The sequence below is a fragment of the Cydia amplana genome, chromosome 5, assembly GCF_948474715.1.
Source record: "Cydia amplana chromosome 5, ilCydAmpl1.1, whole genome shotgun sequence".
NCBI classification, from domain to species: domain Eukaryota; kingdom Metazoa; phylum Arthropoda; class Insecta; order Lepidoptera; family Tortricidae; genus Cydia; species Cydia amplana.
In genome coordinates, this window is record NC_086073.1 from 6,234,414 (window position 1) to 6,253,408 (window position 18,995).

Genomic DNA, 18,995 nt, shown 5'->3' on the forward strand with positions numbered 1-18,995 from the left:
TCTATTAAGATTGTTAGATATCTCAATATATTTAAGTAAAATCACGCGAGGTACGCTTCAAATTGAAATTTTACATTGGTTACATCTTAAATGTCTTCAGTAGCTTTACCTACGCTCAAACTTTATGATCATTGATACTTATCAATATCTGTGTAGGAGCAATCTTGAATTGTATTCTAGCCCGATATCTGCAAAACTGCGTCACATTAAGAGTAGCTGCAGCATGGTTTATAATGCAGCCGTTATGCGGCGGTGGGTCGTCCTTCGCCACGGCAACGGAGCCATTGTAACAAGTGCATACAATGAATACTTGGAAACTGGATCCCAGTGTCCACTGTCTTTATATGACAGCCTCTTAATAACTAATTAGGATACGATGTCCATCACAGGAAGCGGTGTATTCATACACTGTTGATTACTCGATGTGGTCACAATATGTCATAATCGATTCGCCAACTCCTTACGTGATACAGCTGCCGACCGGACGCAGCGGCATCGGCTGGTTCATTAGTTAATGGACAGTTACCGCCCTATCCCACCCGGATGAATGTTGTTGCTAAAACTTTCCTTTTTGCTATCGTATACACTAGCTGATAGGAAAAACACGCAAAAAATATTGACAAGGTGTAATGGCTCTGCAAAGAGAGTTATTGTGGGTGATATTTTGGCGCGCCCTGTTCTATCAGTTATTGCACATATCTGTATGTTCTATTTTCATGATTTGTACAGGTTGCATACCTACCGGATAACTTAGTTTACTTGTAGTGTGACTCGTGTATATGGATGTGTTTAAACAGCGTATTGATTTCAGTTAAAGAAACCTTTCAATGGAATTTTATTTGTAGCATACGCGTTCGTTTTCATAATACAAAAGCTACTTCGATTTGTGGCGAGTTCCCGTTCTACAAAATTGCAGAGTTAACCACACGCGTGTAAAGGAGCAGCGATTTCCAATAGGAGGGGGGAAGCTAATGGGCAGGCCTCCATTGCATATTGACAGGGGTCAAATAACTAAGAAGACAAGGGGCGATCCGAGGGTGTTGGTTGACCTCTATCTTAATCTTTCAGTCGAGGATTTTGCGAGTTTAACGCGACCATGCTTAAAGTGGATCGTAAAATTGAACCCAGCCACCATTTTAGTCCTCACGTTCGACTTAAAATCATTTCATAATGTTGAGAACTTTCTTATTTGTTAATTATAGGTAGACAACCCAGCCATCATAGTAAATCATGAATCAGATCAAAGGTTCGCGGTCAACGTTTCCACAAATCCCATAAGCTCGGTCTGCGCCCTATGTCTCGTCATATGATTACCAGGGGTCGGACAAAACGTGCGGATGACGTAAAAATGACGTAATCTTGCACACAGGATGATGTTTGAGTTTGTATTTAAACTTCCGTGTGACATGTAGTAACAAAGTAGTATTAATGAAGTAACAAAATAATCGTAAATAAATCCATGGAATTAATAATACAGGTGGTAGGGTGATGTAGTGAATAAAATAAATTTCACGAAACTTGCCACAATATTCGAGTAAAGATGACATTTTAGAGCGTTTTCTTATACATTAGTAAATATAAATTTTAGCTAAATATAATCGTGAAGATACAATAGCTACACAATAACGAAGTCAATTTATTGTTCATCTGATTGACAATGTGTCAGTCAAAAACGTACTTACTCATTTCAAGTGGCGATATCGTTTAATAAAGAGGTTGATAAATGATAAGTGATAATTGTTTATGAAAATCAAAAATACTATTTGAAATCATCCTATAAGTGGTTTGACGTCATCCGCACTTTTTGTCCGACCCCTGATGATTACTATGGCTAGCGATATGATATGATACAATACCCGCCCCCGCACTCTCAAATTGCCTGGCAAAATCCTGCGACCCTTTTGTCCAATAGAGTTGTTATTACGGGCCACTGATTTGATGAGGATACACAGCTTCAGGACAATATTATTTTGGCAGATGTTAAAAACCGCCGTAAATATTAACTGCCACTGATAACAAAATTCGTCGTTCATGAAAAAGTTGTCGCACTAAGTGAGTTCAACTAAAAAGATAGACATTATGGTACCCTACCCGCTTGGCAACTGTAAATATTTTGTATTTTATACTCTAATGGTGGTCAAACCACAAGATTTGTCGAAATGTGAAATCGCGCCCCAGCAAAATTTCGATATTTTAAAAGTATTGGTAAACGCGGAACGGCTCGACACCGGGGGTCTGAAACGACGTAGTTTCCTCGGTTGCCATGGCGACGCCCCGCACGTGACCCGCCGCCGCTGCCTTCGAATTAGCAGCCTGAAACACGCGTCTTCAATTCATGGGTAAACCTAAACCCTTGTGTCAGCCGATTACACCACGGGTATTCCATCGAGTGTAATCACTCGTGTTATATCGCGTTCGCGGTACCAATCAAACTCGTTTGTTGTTTTGAAACTTCAACTATGCGAGCGTTTATTGACGTGTAACTACGGTTAATAAGTCATTATAACCACTTTTGTTTCCTAACTTATGTAGAAGGATGTGTTTATCTAAACATAAATGGCCTGACGAAATTTGACCCATGAGGATAATGAGATAGGTACGTCTCGGTTGGTGGGGAAAGCGCACGCTATAGGTATTAAGTATTAGCCACTTATGTCAGGTTTTGAACTGTACTTGTTTCCTAAATCACCTTATTGTAACATGTCTAAAACTTGATACATCACTTGGTATTCAACTTACATACATTGATTTCCTTTATACAACCCACTCACCTTTTCAATTGTGATAAGAGTTTTCATAACTGTTTATAAAACGCCGTCGTTCCGCGGGGCGTGATTCGCGCTCTATGCCACACCCTATAGTCTAATTGCATTTTATTTATTCAGTGCTTTAGTACCCCCGAAGGATATGGAACCAGTCCACCGGTAGTTTGTTTATGCTTTATTCTCATCATAATTCAACCAACTCAGTTATTCATTACCGACCTATTGCTCAAGCTGATATTTAATTATTAGTATTTTTCCCGACTTCCGAAGGAGGGTTATTTATGACTCTGTTGCAATTAAATCTTTGTTAATTAGTTAATTTATGTATTACAAATAGTTGCGGTTTTAACCCGTGGAGCGCCCTAACAAGACACGTGTGCTAGTAACTAGTATAGGAGTTCCATACTACGGTAATTCTGGGGCGCTCCTGGGGTTAAACAATAGATCCTAAAGCTATTCATAAATGTATTATTTTATGTTCGTAGGTAATGAGAACAATCAAATGATTTTAATTATTGTGTGACTAATATTATTCTTAATACGAGGGGCGTTCAAAATATTCTCGGTATTGATATCTTACAACCTCTTCTAAAATTTCTTTCGTTACTGGCCGCTAAGGTTTATTCATTGACATTAAAAAAAAGTATAATTCGAACCGAGATGTTCTTTTGTTTTTCTGCAATTGCTGAACAAACATGAACATCATGTGGGAATTGACAATGTTAACTAAATTAGAACATCGATGCGTGATAAAATTCTTGACAAAACAGGGTAAAAATCAAAAAACCATAAAAGAGGAAATGGATTGTGTTTACCGTGAGTCTGCTCCTTCTTTATCTACCATTCAAAAGTGGTCAAGCGAGTTTAAACGTGGAAGGGAGAGTGTTGAAGACGACCCTAGACCTGGCCGGCCTGTAGTAGCTACTTCACAAGAAAATATTGATAAAGTGGAAAAACTTATATTGGAAGATGGTCGAGTGAAGGTAAAATCTATAGCACAAGTAACCAATCTCTCTATTGGTACCGTACATGATATTATCCATGACCATCTTAATATGTCAAAAGTAAGTGCAAGATGGGTTCCGCGAATGCTGACTCGGCTTCAAAAAGACATGCGTGTAGCTTGTTGTTCCGATTTTATTGACCTGTGCGGTGAAAATCCTGATGAGGTGCTGCAAAGAATAGTTACTGGAGATGAAACCTGGGTTCATCATTATGACCCAGAGAGTAAACAAGAGTCCATGCAGTGGCACATTAAGGGTTCAGCTCATCCCAAGAAGTTCAAGGTCATCCCTTCAGCTGGCAAGGTCATGGCCACGATATTTTGGGATTGTGAAGGAGTATTACTGATCGATTATAAAGAAAAAGGTGTAAATATCACAGGACAGTACTACGCTAACATTCTACGTCAATTAAAGGATGCAATCAAAGAAAAGAGGCGAGGAAAGTTAACCAAAGGTGTTATGCTTCTGCATGACAACGCCCCCGTCCATACTGCTCATATTGCCAAGGCAGCTATTGTTGAATGTGGGTTTGAAACTGTTACTCACCCACCGTATAGTCCGGACTTAGCCCCCAGCGACTTCTTTTTGTTCCCCAATCTTAAAAAGGATCTGCGTGGAAATAAATTTTCCGATGATGAAGCATTGAAGGCGGCAGTGGAGGAGCATTTTTACACCAAAGATAAAAAATATTTTTATGCAGGATTAAAAAAAATAATTGATCGATCTTTTAAGTGTATGAACATAGGGGGGGAGTATATTGAAAAATAAAAATATCAAACTTTTCGTACTTGTTTGTTTTCATTCTCATACCGAGAATATTTTGAACACCCCTCGTAGAATTTATTCTCGCTAGTTCATACAACTAAAAAAAACCTTATAACGTGACAGAGATCTAAGATTTGCTTAGTATTTCTATAAGTAAAACCCCCTTAAGAAAATTCTGAAGGAGCCACGTCAAAACATATTTAACACATTAAAATACCTATACGAAAACTTGACGAAAACAATATGCATCCCGGGACCACCGTAAAATGGCACATTACGTGGGAATTTGTATTAAAAGTGGGAGGATTTTATATGTATGGATAGGGTATTGGATTGTATTTAAAATAAATTACCTACTTTACACCATGCATGAAATTAAGCACCAGAAGATAAACATAGACGGCAGTTATTTATAGACACAATTTATATTTTAAAACCCGTATAAAACAATAAAGAGTAGGTTCTTTGATTGTGACGTCACATACTAGTGTTTCATATAAATTCCATACTATCGAAATCGTTGCGACAGTTCGAAAAAAGAAACTGATTTGACTAGTAGTCAAATACCTTATTATACGGATTGTACTAGGGTTTGCTCCCGGGAAATACCAGTACCGAAAGTACCGGAAATTCCCGGGATTTAGAGCCAAGCAAAGAACCGGGATTTCAAATTAAAATCCCGGTACCCCCGGGATTTTCGGGACTAAAATTTCCGGTATAATATTTGACTGCTTTCTGTTACTTAGCATGAAATATCATGTTTTATAAAGAAAATAAACATATTTTATCAATCTAAGGCTGATGGTAATACTTTTACGGCTGACCACTACATTAAAATAAATTAAATAAAAGTCAATGGGTTTGACAATGCCGACAATATAAAATTGCGTAATTTGATACTTTAAGGGCATAAATGTTTGTACGATAAATAATTTTATACGAACAATTAGTTATTTCATATTTGTATACTAACTAGAAGCAAAAATAGAGACAATTTTGTAATTAATAAAATACTACTTTTAATTCAAATTCAAACACGGTAGAGGCAGACCAAGAAAAGTCTGCAGCAGATTTGATAGCCCACGTAGTGCAAGTGTTATTTAAAACGTCAAACTTCTATGAAATTATGACGTATAAATAACACTTGCACTGCGTGGGCTATCAAATCCGCTGCAGACTTTTATTGGTCGGACTCTATAAGAAACTCACATATGATAATGATATTTTAAATGAATTAATAATTCTGGCTGAATAATTTCTTGATTTGTCGTATTGATAGTTCTGTTATTAGGTATATGTTCGAATTCGAAGGTCCACAGCCCATTTTGAACGCATGCGAAAATTATCAATTTTTTTTATCCTTTTTCACAAAACGTCTTGCATATTTAAAAAAAATGATGATATTATTGAGCCATAATTCAGTTTTTGCCAATCAACAAAGATAGTAAAAATATCATGTAGTTTAGGAAAAAAAACAAAATAGATTAATGATTGTGTGACTTAAAGACACATATTATGGTACAAAAGAAGTGTGTACCTTCACTGTGCTACTTTTTTATTGTTTTAAGAAAGATTCGTGGTCGTTTTACGCTTTTTTTTTTACTGAAAATTGATGTGAAAACTGATTTTTGAAGGCAGTCCCGAAAGTACCGAAAATACCGGGAAATCCCGGTTCCATTTTTGCCCGGTACCGAAAATCCCGGTTCTTTTAAACAGTACCGGTTCTGCAATCCCTAGATTGTACGGTAAATCGTATGTCTTCCGCGCTCGCCCTATTTATTTGCATCTCGAAAACATCGTCTCTGATCTCTGATCAATGATTAAAATGCAATCTAGTTCAAAATTGAATACAGAATACAGATGCACCTCACGATTCCTTTCTCTCTAATCTCACGCTAACCAGTCACGTATCGGTATCGGCAGTTCCATTATTTATTCTAGCGACTACGGCGATACCTAGTTAATTTGTCGGATATCGTATAAAGGCAGCTAGCTCTCAATAATAAGAGGCCTGGGTATTATATTGGTGGATTGGTAAGTAATGAATCTGCGGTTATCGTTTCCGTTGGATCGGGCGCGCTTTTAGCACTAATGACATTTTTACTCCCGTACGCGTTGCCCGCAAGTTTGTTATATAGAAAAAACCGTTTTTAGCGGTTTTATAACTGGTAAAATTGAGAGCTATCTGTCTGTGTAAAATAAAACAACTATTACAAATGATTGTTTTATTATTTATTATTATTGAAAATAAAGCAATACGTATGTACGAATTCGAATTTTTAGCTAAAAATGTGCACATATTTAAGTCCATCATCACGTACATAAATTACATAATACTTGACCTAGAGCTGCCTGAAGGCGAACTTCGCAACAATTACTGCTGTTGATACCTGAACTTTCTCATTAAACTAACTGATGCCTATAAACATTCTACAATAGCTTACGCAACGTGCTGACAATTTTGTTAATATCTTCTGCTTATGTCTCGTACCTACTATGAAGTTACTGACTGTGAATGTGAACCAGTGTCCAATTAAAAGATAAATTTGAATGATTGAAATCCCTTTGAAGAGCTCTCTTACTTCATTCCGGCATGAAAAAGTAAAAAAATAGTTAAACGCTTTTTCAGCCGCGAATTTCACCATGAAACTTTTTTTCCGCCATCCGGAGCTGTTTGTAAAGCGTAAAGTTTGCTCGGACGTTTCCACATGAAATACAGTTAGCAGACCGATTCATAACTGGCAGTTTCTGTTTTTTGCAACATTCATATTATATTTTAGTAGCATATGACTCATTCGGCATGGTATATAGTATATACCTCATTCATACAATCAGTAGCGTCCAGTCACAGATCAAATGACGTCAGATCAACGCAGAGTTGACTCAGTCACAATTCCATAGGTCCAATTTTTTTGTCTTCCTTGTCCCTTGACCTTGTCATATCCTGAAGTTATAAACCAATATGATTCATATCTATTTCTTGGGTTTTTTCTAAAATAAGTAGATATATTTAAGTGACTCCTCGAACGTCTTTTGCTTAATGATGTCAAATGATTCGTTATTAACTCTTATATAATGTATTTGAACTTTAAATGTTAGTTCATTACCCGTTTTATTTACATAGAAAGAGCAATATTAAGGATAAGTGCACCACATGAAGGCAGGTCGATGATCGCAGTTGACTCACCGGTCACCTGGCGCAGCCCTGCACTTGCACAAATGCAAGGGCGCGACCCGCGCGCCGCGAGCCTTCGGGAGACGAAAGCGTTAACACTCCTCAGTCACGTACCAAAGATAAATTCGTGATGAACGTGCCACTCACACGCAAACGGCACATTACCGTTTTTAGGGTTCCGTAGCCAAATGGCAAAAAACGGAACCCTTATAGATTCGTCATGTCTGTCTGTCTGTCCGTCTGTCTGTCCGTCCGTATGTCACAGCCACTTTTCTCCGAAACTATAAGAACTATACTGTTGAAACTTGGTAAGTAGATGTATTCTGTGAACCGCATTAAGATTTTCACACAAAAATAGAAAAAAAACAATAAATTTTTGGGGTTCCCCATACTTCGAACTGAAACTCAAAATTTTTTTTCATCAAACCCATACGTGTGGGGTATCTATGGATAGGTCTTCAAAAATGATATTGAGGTTTCTAATATCATTTTTTTCTAAACTGAATAGTTTGCGCGAGAGACACTTCCAAAGTGGTAAAATGTGTGTCCCCCCCCCTGTAACTTCTAAAATAAGAGAATGATAAAACTAAAAAAAATATATGATGTACATTACCATGTAAACTTCCACCGAAAATTGGTTTGAACGAGATCTAGCAAGTAGTTTTTTTTTAATACGTCATAAATCGCCTAAATACGGAACCCTTCATGGGCGAGTCCGACTCGCACTTGGCCGCTTTTTTGTCACTACACTTAACACATACCCGAGAATCTATTTGAACTTCGTTAGTTAACCTTTCATAGTTATTGGATCCTGGTCAGTTGAGCATGAGTTTAGCATTATATTGAGTGCAGCAACAGCGAAATGACGTAAGAGGCGGCATTCCGCGCGACCAGACCATTAATAACGTTATTAATCGCGGACAACTCGAACTGACCAATTATTTATATTGCTTTATCCTTGACCGAAATGTTTTATGTATTAAAAACAAACTGTCTAATTGAATTTTCCTATGACGTGAATTTGTTAGACGACATACCTTTAAAAACTTCGACTCGTGAATATTAGCAATGTTTACCGAACAACAAAAACCGTACCCATACGATACAAGCCTGTAAAAAAGCGAAATGCTACTAAAACGGGCGGGTTTTCCATTGAATTACGCGTTGTATATACATATTTGGGTTATGCAAACTTGACCCATTTCAATTCGAATTCACATTCTCATGCATCATACGAGTCATTGATGAATCACATTTTAATGCATCTACCTTTATTACTGTTATCGTAAATCATTTGTATTTTATGTATGTTACTCGATCTTGTTACGACTATCTGATGGCCTTGGTATTTACTTGAGCAAAACGTCAATAATATCGCTAAAATTTGTTTAGCAATGTGTGCGGATGTGTTGTTTATTTGGTGTGCTTTGGTACGTGTAAGTACCTTTATAAATTTTTTTTTACCTTACAATCATTTCATTACAAATTACAAGTAATTGTGTTCGTGTCGGTCGAGGCGAGGCCATGTCGCCAAACAATTTACTCCGCCTATTAGGTAGGTACCATCAAAAGCGTAGCAGTTACACTCATTTTATTCTTATTGCTCGTTGTTACAACTCAACTAGGTATCTCATCGGTGTGTGGCGTGATATAAATATAAATACCTACCTACCCTCTATACTTAGCGATTGAAAATTCTTACCTATTGTATGGACTGGTATGGACAAAAAGTCTTATTACCGCGTGATTTGTGCGCCGGTTTTTTATTACATTCATCTCGGCTACTATATTACGTAGGTATATATATTACCTGTCCATTTTAGGCGTACGGCCCAATCTACTCAATGTGTGCGGTGTGCGTGGTGGCCGGTCAATCAATTTGCTGTTTTTTTACACTTCTCTTTGAAATCCATTATTCTTTGGCAAATGTTAATTACCTACTGTTATTGAAGGTATAACGTCATGTATGGATCAGAGTAAAGGTGACGGATGAAAAGAGATTGCATGTAGCGGAGATGAGACTGTTAAGATGGATGTGTGGCGTGACGAGAATGGATAGGATAAGGAATGAGTATATCCCAAGTGAAGCCCAGCCCAAGTGAATGGGACAAGGGCAAGATAATGATGATGATGATGATGATGAAAGTACATGTAATATAAATTGACTAGCAATTGATTCAAACTGCTAAGGGATGGAATTCGCCCCGTCATCTGCGTACTGATAAAAACGATTTAGATCTCTTCGAGCAAAGAGTGATGAGCTACACCTGCAGTTAACTCTTACTAGAACTAACTGCAGGTCAGTTAAATAACAAAAAAAAATCTCCGACAAAAAAGTGGACGTCACAGTAAGTGCGTGTGAATATTTTTGTTAATTAGGACTCGCACGCCGATCAAAGTACAAAAGGTTCGCTGCGCTAGTTCGTAACCCGAGCTGACGATTGGTGGACCATGCATTAACGGGAGACACACTTAAAGTGCATCTGATATCTCAGAGACGGTAACTTAATACGGACCCGAGAAATAAAACTTAGCAAAGGACTTATCTCCGTCGACTATGCTAATTTGCCTTTTCCTGCAAAAAAATAATACAGGATACGAGAATTGCATATTAACAAGATAGCTATTTAAATACTTAATGTCATGGCATCCATACTACGTAATCTTTAGATAAGTTAGGTAAATCGAGTCAGAGCAAAATACTTATAGGTCCATTGCTACTAAAACGTGCAGCAACTGTATATATTCGCACTTAGGTCTTAGAGGCTACTGAAGGGTTTAAACGTTCTAAAATTCGGTTTGACGTAATAACAAAAATGTGTAATTATTACCACCGGTCATAAGTTACTGGTTTATTACGAATATTACGATAGGCGGCCTGCGTGCGTTCAACCTATTGAATCTCAAGTGGAGCAGTTTTACGAGGAACGCTAACATAAATAAATCACCCGCCATCGCCACGAGTACCCCTGCACGAATTACACAATAAACTAATTGATTATCATGGAAATACTCGTAGTATTCTTTGTACTAAATGTATAAATCCGCATCGACCGCGGGTATGTCGGATGGTAAACGTCGTGTGTTGTTTTAAGAGAGATGTCTGCAATGTTTGCGTTTGTCTCGCGTCTGAGGATCTTCACCACACATGAGGTAGCTTGAAGTTAAGAAGAGTGTTTTTTGAACAGCCACTCCAGTGAAGACGTCGGGACATGTAGGAGCACCTGCCTAGACCACTCGACGCTTTCTTTGCGCGGTTTTTCCCTTGTTTTTTGTTTGTGTATACATTGCCCTGATATATTGCATTGGTTGCTTGTACGTACAAAACCATACCAAACAAAAGACGAATAAACGGACTAAAAGAAAGTATAGCAAAATAATGGAAGTGTTAGGTGTAGTTTTTAGAGACTACGAGTATATATTTGACCTATTTGTACAAAACATAAAGGGCTTGTGATATCAGAACATAAAGGTATAGGTATGCAATTAAAGTGATTCATCAATAACTCGTAGAGTTCATCATTCATCATTCAAACCTCGTTTACGTTTTTGCGTTGTTTAAATCATCTTTAAAAAGCTTTGGACACCTGTAGAACTTGGTTTGTTTGTCGTGGGAGAATGCCATTGTATTTACTATCGGCCTACTCGTACCTTAAGTGGCGTTTGGATAAGTATTTCGAGTGTTGTAAAGAACCTCTTAAAAGGCGTCTGTTGACCAATAAAAGCAACAGCCACCAAAAACTTTAATGCACACTTTCTTATTATGAGCCCGGCGTTGAAATATCCGTTAAAATGTACATTGTATTTTTGTACCTATTTTTAGGCAAAAAAAGTAAAGCTTATTAAAATTAGTACGTACCTTGTGACAGTTGTGACTTAACTATCCGTAAACGCACCACTGTATGTAACCTTTGTGTTTATAAACTGTCGTGAGGTGTTGACGGCAAGCGCCTCTGCGGTTGCGGTTTGGCCGACGTTTAGCTCGCCTCCCCACAACCGTGCGCTTTACTCTTACATCATTCTAAGGTACGTACATGACTCAATACTTTCGTACGACAAAAAGATTACAATGATTACAAGATTTCTTGTAAAACACTAATATTACGCTATCTGATGTAAGTATTATACAAATAATTTCTTATCGTACGAAACAATAAACCACGTCCATTCAGTCCATTATCGTTGATTACTTAACAAATTTATTATATCTGTTTGGATGTTCCCATGAAACCGATTATGTATAATTTCGAGACAGAGTACGTGTTCTGTTCCTAATTCGTGCTCGGAAACGAAAATAAGAAAAATCTTTCGGTAGTCGTGGCACGTTTCGCGACGGAGCGGAGCGAAGAGCGTCTTCTTTACTTTTAGTTGTTAAAAATGTTGTAAATTGGGAGCTAGCTATAATATTCATTTTCAACATTCAAAGAACACAATAATAAGAAAATATAGTCAAACACCATCCACTGTTTTCACAATAGAGCTAAAGCAACGCATTAGTCAAACTTGATTCTAGTGAGAATCTAATAAGGTGAGCTTTACCATTAGAGTCAGGAAAAGCCGTGTCGTGCGGTATGTGCTGGTTGTTCCCGGGAGTCTCTTAACGCGCCGCGGGTAACGGAAGAGCTCGGTTCACAATTAGTGCCTGGTCCCGTTACCGCGCCGCATTGTCCGCTTCAATACTCCGCTAGTTATATTCCTTTATGCACTCTTATTGAAAGGTTCTCAGGTTGTTTGCTATACGTTTAACGCGAGCGATTGTTTGGGTAATAAAGTTGCTGCAACTACAGGTATTGTTTCATAAGAACGTGTTTCAACAGAAGAACAATATTTCACTTGTAAATCGATCATGATTTCATGTTTTTATTGAACCGTCCGCGTCCCTTCGCCGCATGCTCGATATCGGCGACTTGATTACGTTGTTCCTGAATGATACGGTGTAATTAAGTCTTGAAATTTGCTTATCTAAATAGCAGTCCCCTCTGCTGACTTCTGAAACATATTTGCACGCCCGCCCAAACCCTTCTATCGACCGACGAAAAGGTCGCACGGCGCAAGCAGACTCGCTTTACTCAAGTTAGGTCCGTTCCGTGTTGTATTGTGTCCGCTTTATTATCTAACTCGTGTTTAACTTGTTTACTTAGTGGCTGGCTCGGAAAGGTAAACTCGCCAACGTGACTAGCTTAAAACTGCTATTAATATACCATCAAGGGCTCATTCATCTGTGTATTTAATAGTGCTTGCCATAATTTAGTACAATGCAATACCGTTAGCGAACGGCGCGACCTCAAAAAGGGACGAACACTAACGCCGGATGTGTAACATACTGTACTGCCACGGCTTCCGGAATTTCACCCGTGCAATACTTGAGCAACTAATTAATTACAGTTTACAATCAATGGAAACTCGAGCCGCCAATAACTTATGCACCTGACTGACCTGGTTGAACCAATTTGATACTTATTTGTCTGTATATTTCGCCAACAGTTATTTGTCATAAGTCTTGTCCAGTGTTCAGGAATGCAATATAGGTTCTAACAGGTAGGTATATAGGCTGAAAAGGCAACGATGGCGAGCCCGGGTAGCCTCTAGAACAGGCCAAGGACATCGATCGCTGAATCCGGGCGAGGCCTCCTCGGTAACCTTGTACGGAAAATGGTACCGAGACGACCTTGCACGACAAGTTAAGACGCACTTCCATCAAGCTCTGTTTAATGAATGATTAATGGCCCGAGGTTTCACTTGCTACCATAATTATATTTCTGTAAAAGGTCAACATTCCTTTGTTCAGCACAACCCAAATATGAATGAAAAGGTAGGTAAGGGACGGGTAATATGTACCTAAACAATAAAACAGGATTTAGGACACATTCTATACTATACCTAGGGACATAATTATACTTTCGTTTGTCTAAATATTTCGTTGCCGTCTATTGGAAAGAGATTAGCATTCAGCATGATTTGTGACATCAAGATAAATTAAAAAAATATTTATTTATTTTCTCTCTTGAACTTCGCTATTTACATACCGAATGCTGTTACTAGATAACTACAGCTTTAGCTTCCGAGCTCCATAACGGTTCTCGAATGTCAGGCGATGCATCACTTTCGTCACGACATCAATCATACGAGACGCTTGTCCTCGGCTTGCTCTCATCGATTAATACCACTTGTCAACACAAACACTTTGACTCCACCGATTGTCTTGGAAATGTTATCGCTTTCGTCTGTGTACTCTATCTATCGGCAAATAAGCGCCGGCGCCTTTTTGAAATCCTTCCTGTTGCTGTGACTCAGCCGTATTTTCATTTCTTTTTGAAGACGCTCGGAAAGCCATTGCTCTATAAAGGATTTCAGTTCATTCGATCTCTGGCTGTCGGAAAAGAGTTTCAAATATGAAGCTATCTGAGTAGCAGAACTAACCCGGTATTGTCAAGGGCATTACCGAGGAAATAGGATTATTTTTGGGCTTCGGGCGGATATTAAATTATAGTCGGTGAGAGCCGGACGGTGAGGTGCGGGTTCCATTGTGGACGTGGAGTTTTACGAGCCAATTATTAACGGTCATTGTGGATTTGGGAACGCCATGCTGTAATCCAATGTGAAAGTAATAGAGAACACTCCAACTGACATGCAACACTGAAGTCACTCTGGCGGGACTTTGCTTTTATTCGCGTTGTATCTGTTTTCTTTACAAAAACGTTACACACGAGTGATGTCGGTTGACCCTGAATGCCGGTCAGTAACCCACACCAAAATACTACAACAGATTTGATTTGTTTCAATCATCATAATTTTTTGTTATCAGGGGGAATGTCAGCAAAGAATTACATATTAGAAACGTATTAAGCGGACAGTCTCAAATTTCATAAAATGTCAAAAATCGATGGAACATTGCGTGCCATGAGCGTTTCACTCACAGAAACAGTAGGTAGGCCCTAATTTATGTAGTTATCGTACCTTCATTGAGTGTTAACATCCATTAACATTTCCTCTCATATTAACCGGCAATAACAATAAACGAGCTATAAAGCAAGTTGTTTATGCGCGTACGCAGCCACGTGTGGTGTCGGCGCGTCAATTAGGCGTTACAAGGTGCGCGCACGCGCCGGACTTCCGCGTTGTCCAATATACCCGCGTCACACGAGTTTACTACCACTACCAACTACCCCAATACTTATTAGAGCAAGGGCAAGACTTGCCATAGAGGAGTTCCTTTGGTTATCTTCCGGCTGCATCATCAGATCAGCTCCACGCTAGCAGATTATTGCACTGTCAAATTTCAAGTGAATGTTATGGTTTTTTCTTGGACAAATTTTGATCCAGAGGGATCCTTAGTTTTACCCTTAGAATTCCTCTGATTCTGTGCAACTTTGCTATGAATCATAAATTTTCTGCCTCTCTTAGTTGTTACTACGTAGTTGTAACAAAAGCTGCTTGGAAGCGTTTCTTCTTCCTGTTTAGTAAAGCTCATCTTGCAAATAGCCATGAAATATAAAGCAATAACACGATACATGTCTTTAGTATCCCATCAACAACACATGTTCTAAGAAAGCTGTTAACAATTCTATCCCGCCTCACCGATTGATCAATTCATTCACAAGTAAACATGTAAAACCTCAGCAAATATGTATTTCTCGTTAGTGCATCATTCGTTACGTCCGTATCTGCATTCTAATAAGAAAAGTCCACCGAGAAGCGTCTGCGTGTTCATTTAATTTCCTCGCGGTGACCGCGATACCCGCTTGTTGGTTCAATGCGAGTAATTAATTTTACTGAGCTTCGTTATGTGCTGTTGAGATGGTTTAATTAGGACCCTTTAAAGAGGAGATGCTATTAGAATTTGTAACTCTTTACAATTCTATTCTCGGAGTGCTTGTTTAGGACTTACTTTTGTTTCCACTCATATTAATGCAAACACGTCTCCGGCAACAGTCCATAATAACAAATAAGCATCATATACAATACCTACCTAATACGTGCTAATACTCGTACGTACGCTCGTCGACTGAGTCGTGTCGAATGTCGAGCACTTTTGTATTTGTTTTCGTGAACTATAAAATAGTCAACTCAATGGTAAATAAATTTGATTATTATATAATCTGTGGTAATAGTACATATTTTATAATGACCGAGAATCTGTATGATGTTAAGCATTAGCATTTGTATGGGTGCCTGTATCGTATCTGCATCTACATTCTAAGAGTTAAGTATTACTAAGTATACAAACGATAATTTTTGTCAAGTGATAAGTATCAACTTGGTAACCATACACTATAACTTATATGCTACATTTCTATAATTCTTTTTTCAATTTGCGGAAGCGGTTTGTAAGTTCCGAGCTTCCAGTTAGATTAATGTTAGCTCTTTTTCTCTAAACACTCACAGAGCACTATTTCCCTTTCCTTAAATGAATAGCCTCTTTTTAAAATAAAACTTGCAACAAGTTCTCAACTATTGTGATGTTTCTACCCGGTTTACTTACTCAGATGATGATGATTTAGTTAGAGCTTACCTATTCTTTTTTTTCCAGCTACAGACATAAGCGAATAATTAAATACTATAGGAATAGTTAGTTATGAGGCTATAATAATTGCTTCTACTTTACTAGTAGGTACATACATTAATAATACGTAATTTAATGTTTCGAAGGATAAGCAATTCTCTCGGCACGGTATTTAACTACAACATAATTTGTTACCAGGTATGTCATCAGGCAGCATAGACAGAAAATTAACACCATTCATGAGCTAGAAACTACAGCTGACGCCGAGACGGGAGATGGCGCCTAGGAAAAAGTTGCGCGCTTTAAGAATCTGAACCACATTGCGTTTCTCGGCGTTTCACGTTGCATCATAAATGTTGGAGGCTGCGCAGACGCTTCACGACCGCTTTTTGCTTGCGAGAAACGGTCTGGTTCAGCTTTCAAATATAACTCGAGTGTTAAACGTTGACGGTTTGGTTCGGCAGTTTCATCCGTATCGACGGTATCGAGCATATCAGTTTTTGAATACCTAAACATCATATTGAAGTAGGTTTTTCCTGTTTACAACGAGCTTTTTAATTGCACTTCTACACCTCTTCCACCCCAATACAAAATATCGCCTTAGCAAATTTCATCTCAACCAAACAAACAAGGTATTCTTAGGGGATATAACTTCGACAAAATGTAATAATTTAGATCATTGTCTAAACATTCCTTTAGTACAAATTACATTTCCCTTTTTCTAAAACCGCATTTAACTTCAGTATCTCTTTATGAAATCAGCATCTATTTGCGACCCGGTAACTTCCTTAAGCGTCTCAACAAGGAAAAATAAAAGAGCAGCTGCATCTCGCTCTCCCCTCGACTCGGCTCTAATCATTGTTCGGCCAGAGGGTCGTCCAAAACGGGGAGTAATGGCCGCACTAAAAAAAACTTTATCAAGGGAACGCATCCAGGTACCCACGCATGGAATACCTTAGTTGGAACATATTCGCTTTGTAGGCTATTCGATTTAGAAAGCAATCTAACCATAACAAATAATTTAACGTGTGTAATTCTTTAAAATTATTTATGTTGACTGTTGACTTATATGCATGTTTGAAATAGTTTTCACTCGCGGCCGGTTGAAAGAAAATAATCGTGCGCAAAAACTATCATTACTAACACGCGAAAATAATTAGATAGGTAGTTATTTGCGACTATTCCTATTTGTATTACAATCCTTATCAATTAAGTAATATAAATATTAAGTAATTTACTCGAGAGTTATTTTTAGTTTCTCCATGAGCCTGACGACAATGCGGTAACTATACCTAGGTATTATATACGAAGCGTATCTACATGCGGGTAGTCAATGACCAGTTAACTGTTTGCGATGCGTCCAATGTTTTTGCAATGCAACTTTATTCACTTATGATGTTTCCGCGGTCTCCTGTGCATTTGTTAATTGAACAATACCCATTTATGAATCACATTGCAATCACTGCTTGTTTCAAACCACTTACGATAGTTACGATACAATACAAACTGAATTGTTTGTTCTTCCTAAATTAATATGATGTGCAAGAGTGCAAGGAGTTGTCAAAGTTGAGATAAAATCACGCATTTAAATTTTACGGACATATAACCTGCACGCTTTCATAAACTTGTTTTTGATAATTTGAAACCGTATGACGAAGCAACATACACGGTATAATCACGGACCAGATCGTATCGTTGAATGCATCAGGTTCGTATCTCAACCCACATCTACGCGACGTTCCTTCAAACCGGGCACAATGCTTCATAAATAGAGCACAATGAAATACTTTCCTACCAATGTGAGTACGAGACTGCGAGTACGCGGGCGTTTCAAAAATGTCGACACGTGTTTGCCATAGGAATATAAAAAAATCAGATATATTAGCTTATACGTAACTTTTGCTAAATTTTAAATATTTTTAAATGACTCGCTCAATTCACTAACTATGGAGGGTTACTTATATGTGTTCTGTGTGAAATTTACTGGAACAATGCATATTTTGTATAAGTACCACCCTCGAACGTGCAGCAGTAGTCCCTCCCAGTGTTTTCTCCCCAATCTCTGTCGGTCCGAGAGCTATTGGTAGTACATTAAACTATTAGTCAACAATTAGTGCACCATAGAGGGTTCCCTTTAGAATGAAACCGGCAGCTAAATCTTCCAAAGTTCTCATAAGTTTTTATTTACTTTATCACGTTTTTGTAAGTGTAACGACTCTTAATCATACTTTATAAATAGTAAAGTCATTAAGTATAGTATAATAGTCTGTAACACGTGGTCGCAATGCCGCGATCTCATTTTGAACGCTTATTTCGTCAAGATCAGGGCCACGCGGTCACCGGTCGAAGAACCGAGCACATGCCTATACTGTTCCTACATTAAATTGCTTCAAGTTCTTGTGTCAAGTCAACACCGTCTTTTTTCACTTGACCAGTTGTCGCTTGGCCGCCGATGATGTCATTCAAGTATACATATATATTGTTATTTATCTCAATTTTGCTGTGAGTGGATATATATACTCGGACTTTGATTTCTTCGTTTTTAGGGTTCCGTACCCAAAGGGTAAAAACGGGACCCTATTACTAAGACTCCGCTGTCAGTCCGTCCGTCCGTCCGTCCGTCCGTCTGTCACCAGGCTGTATCTCACGAACCGTGATAGCTAGACAGTTGAAATTTTCACAGATGATGTATTTCTGTTGCCGCTATAACAACAAATACTAAAAACAGAATAAAATAAAGATTTAAGTGGGGCTCCCATACAACAAACGTGATTTTTGACCGA

The 18,995-nt window shown here is 38.3% G+C and overlaps 2 protein-coding genes across 3 annotated transcripts in view; one reads left to right on the top strand and one right to left on the bottom strand.

The window, feature by feature from the left end:
* LOC134648230 (mitoguardin) overlaps positions 1-18,995 on the top strand; it is a 79,671-nt gene that overhangs the window by 37,082 nt on the left and 23,594 nt on the right. The gene's annotated exons all lie outside the window — the stretch shown is intronic.
* The window catches only part of LOC134647864 (protein unzipped), a 42,372-nt gene that overhangs the window by 16,153 nt on the left and 7,224 nt on the right, over positions 1-18,995 (bottom strand). The window lies entirely within an intron of this gene.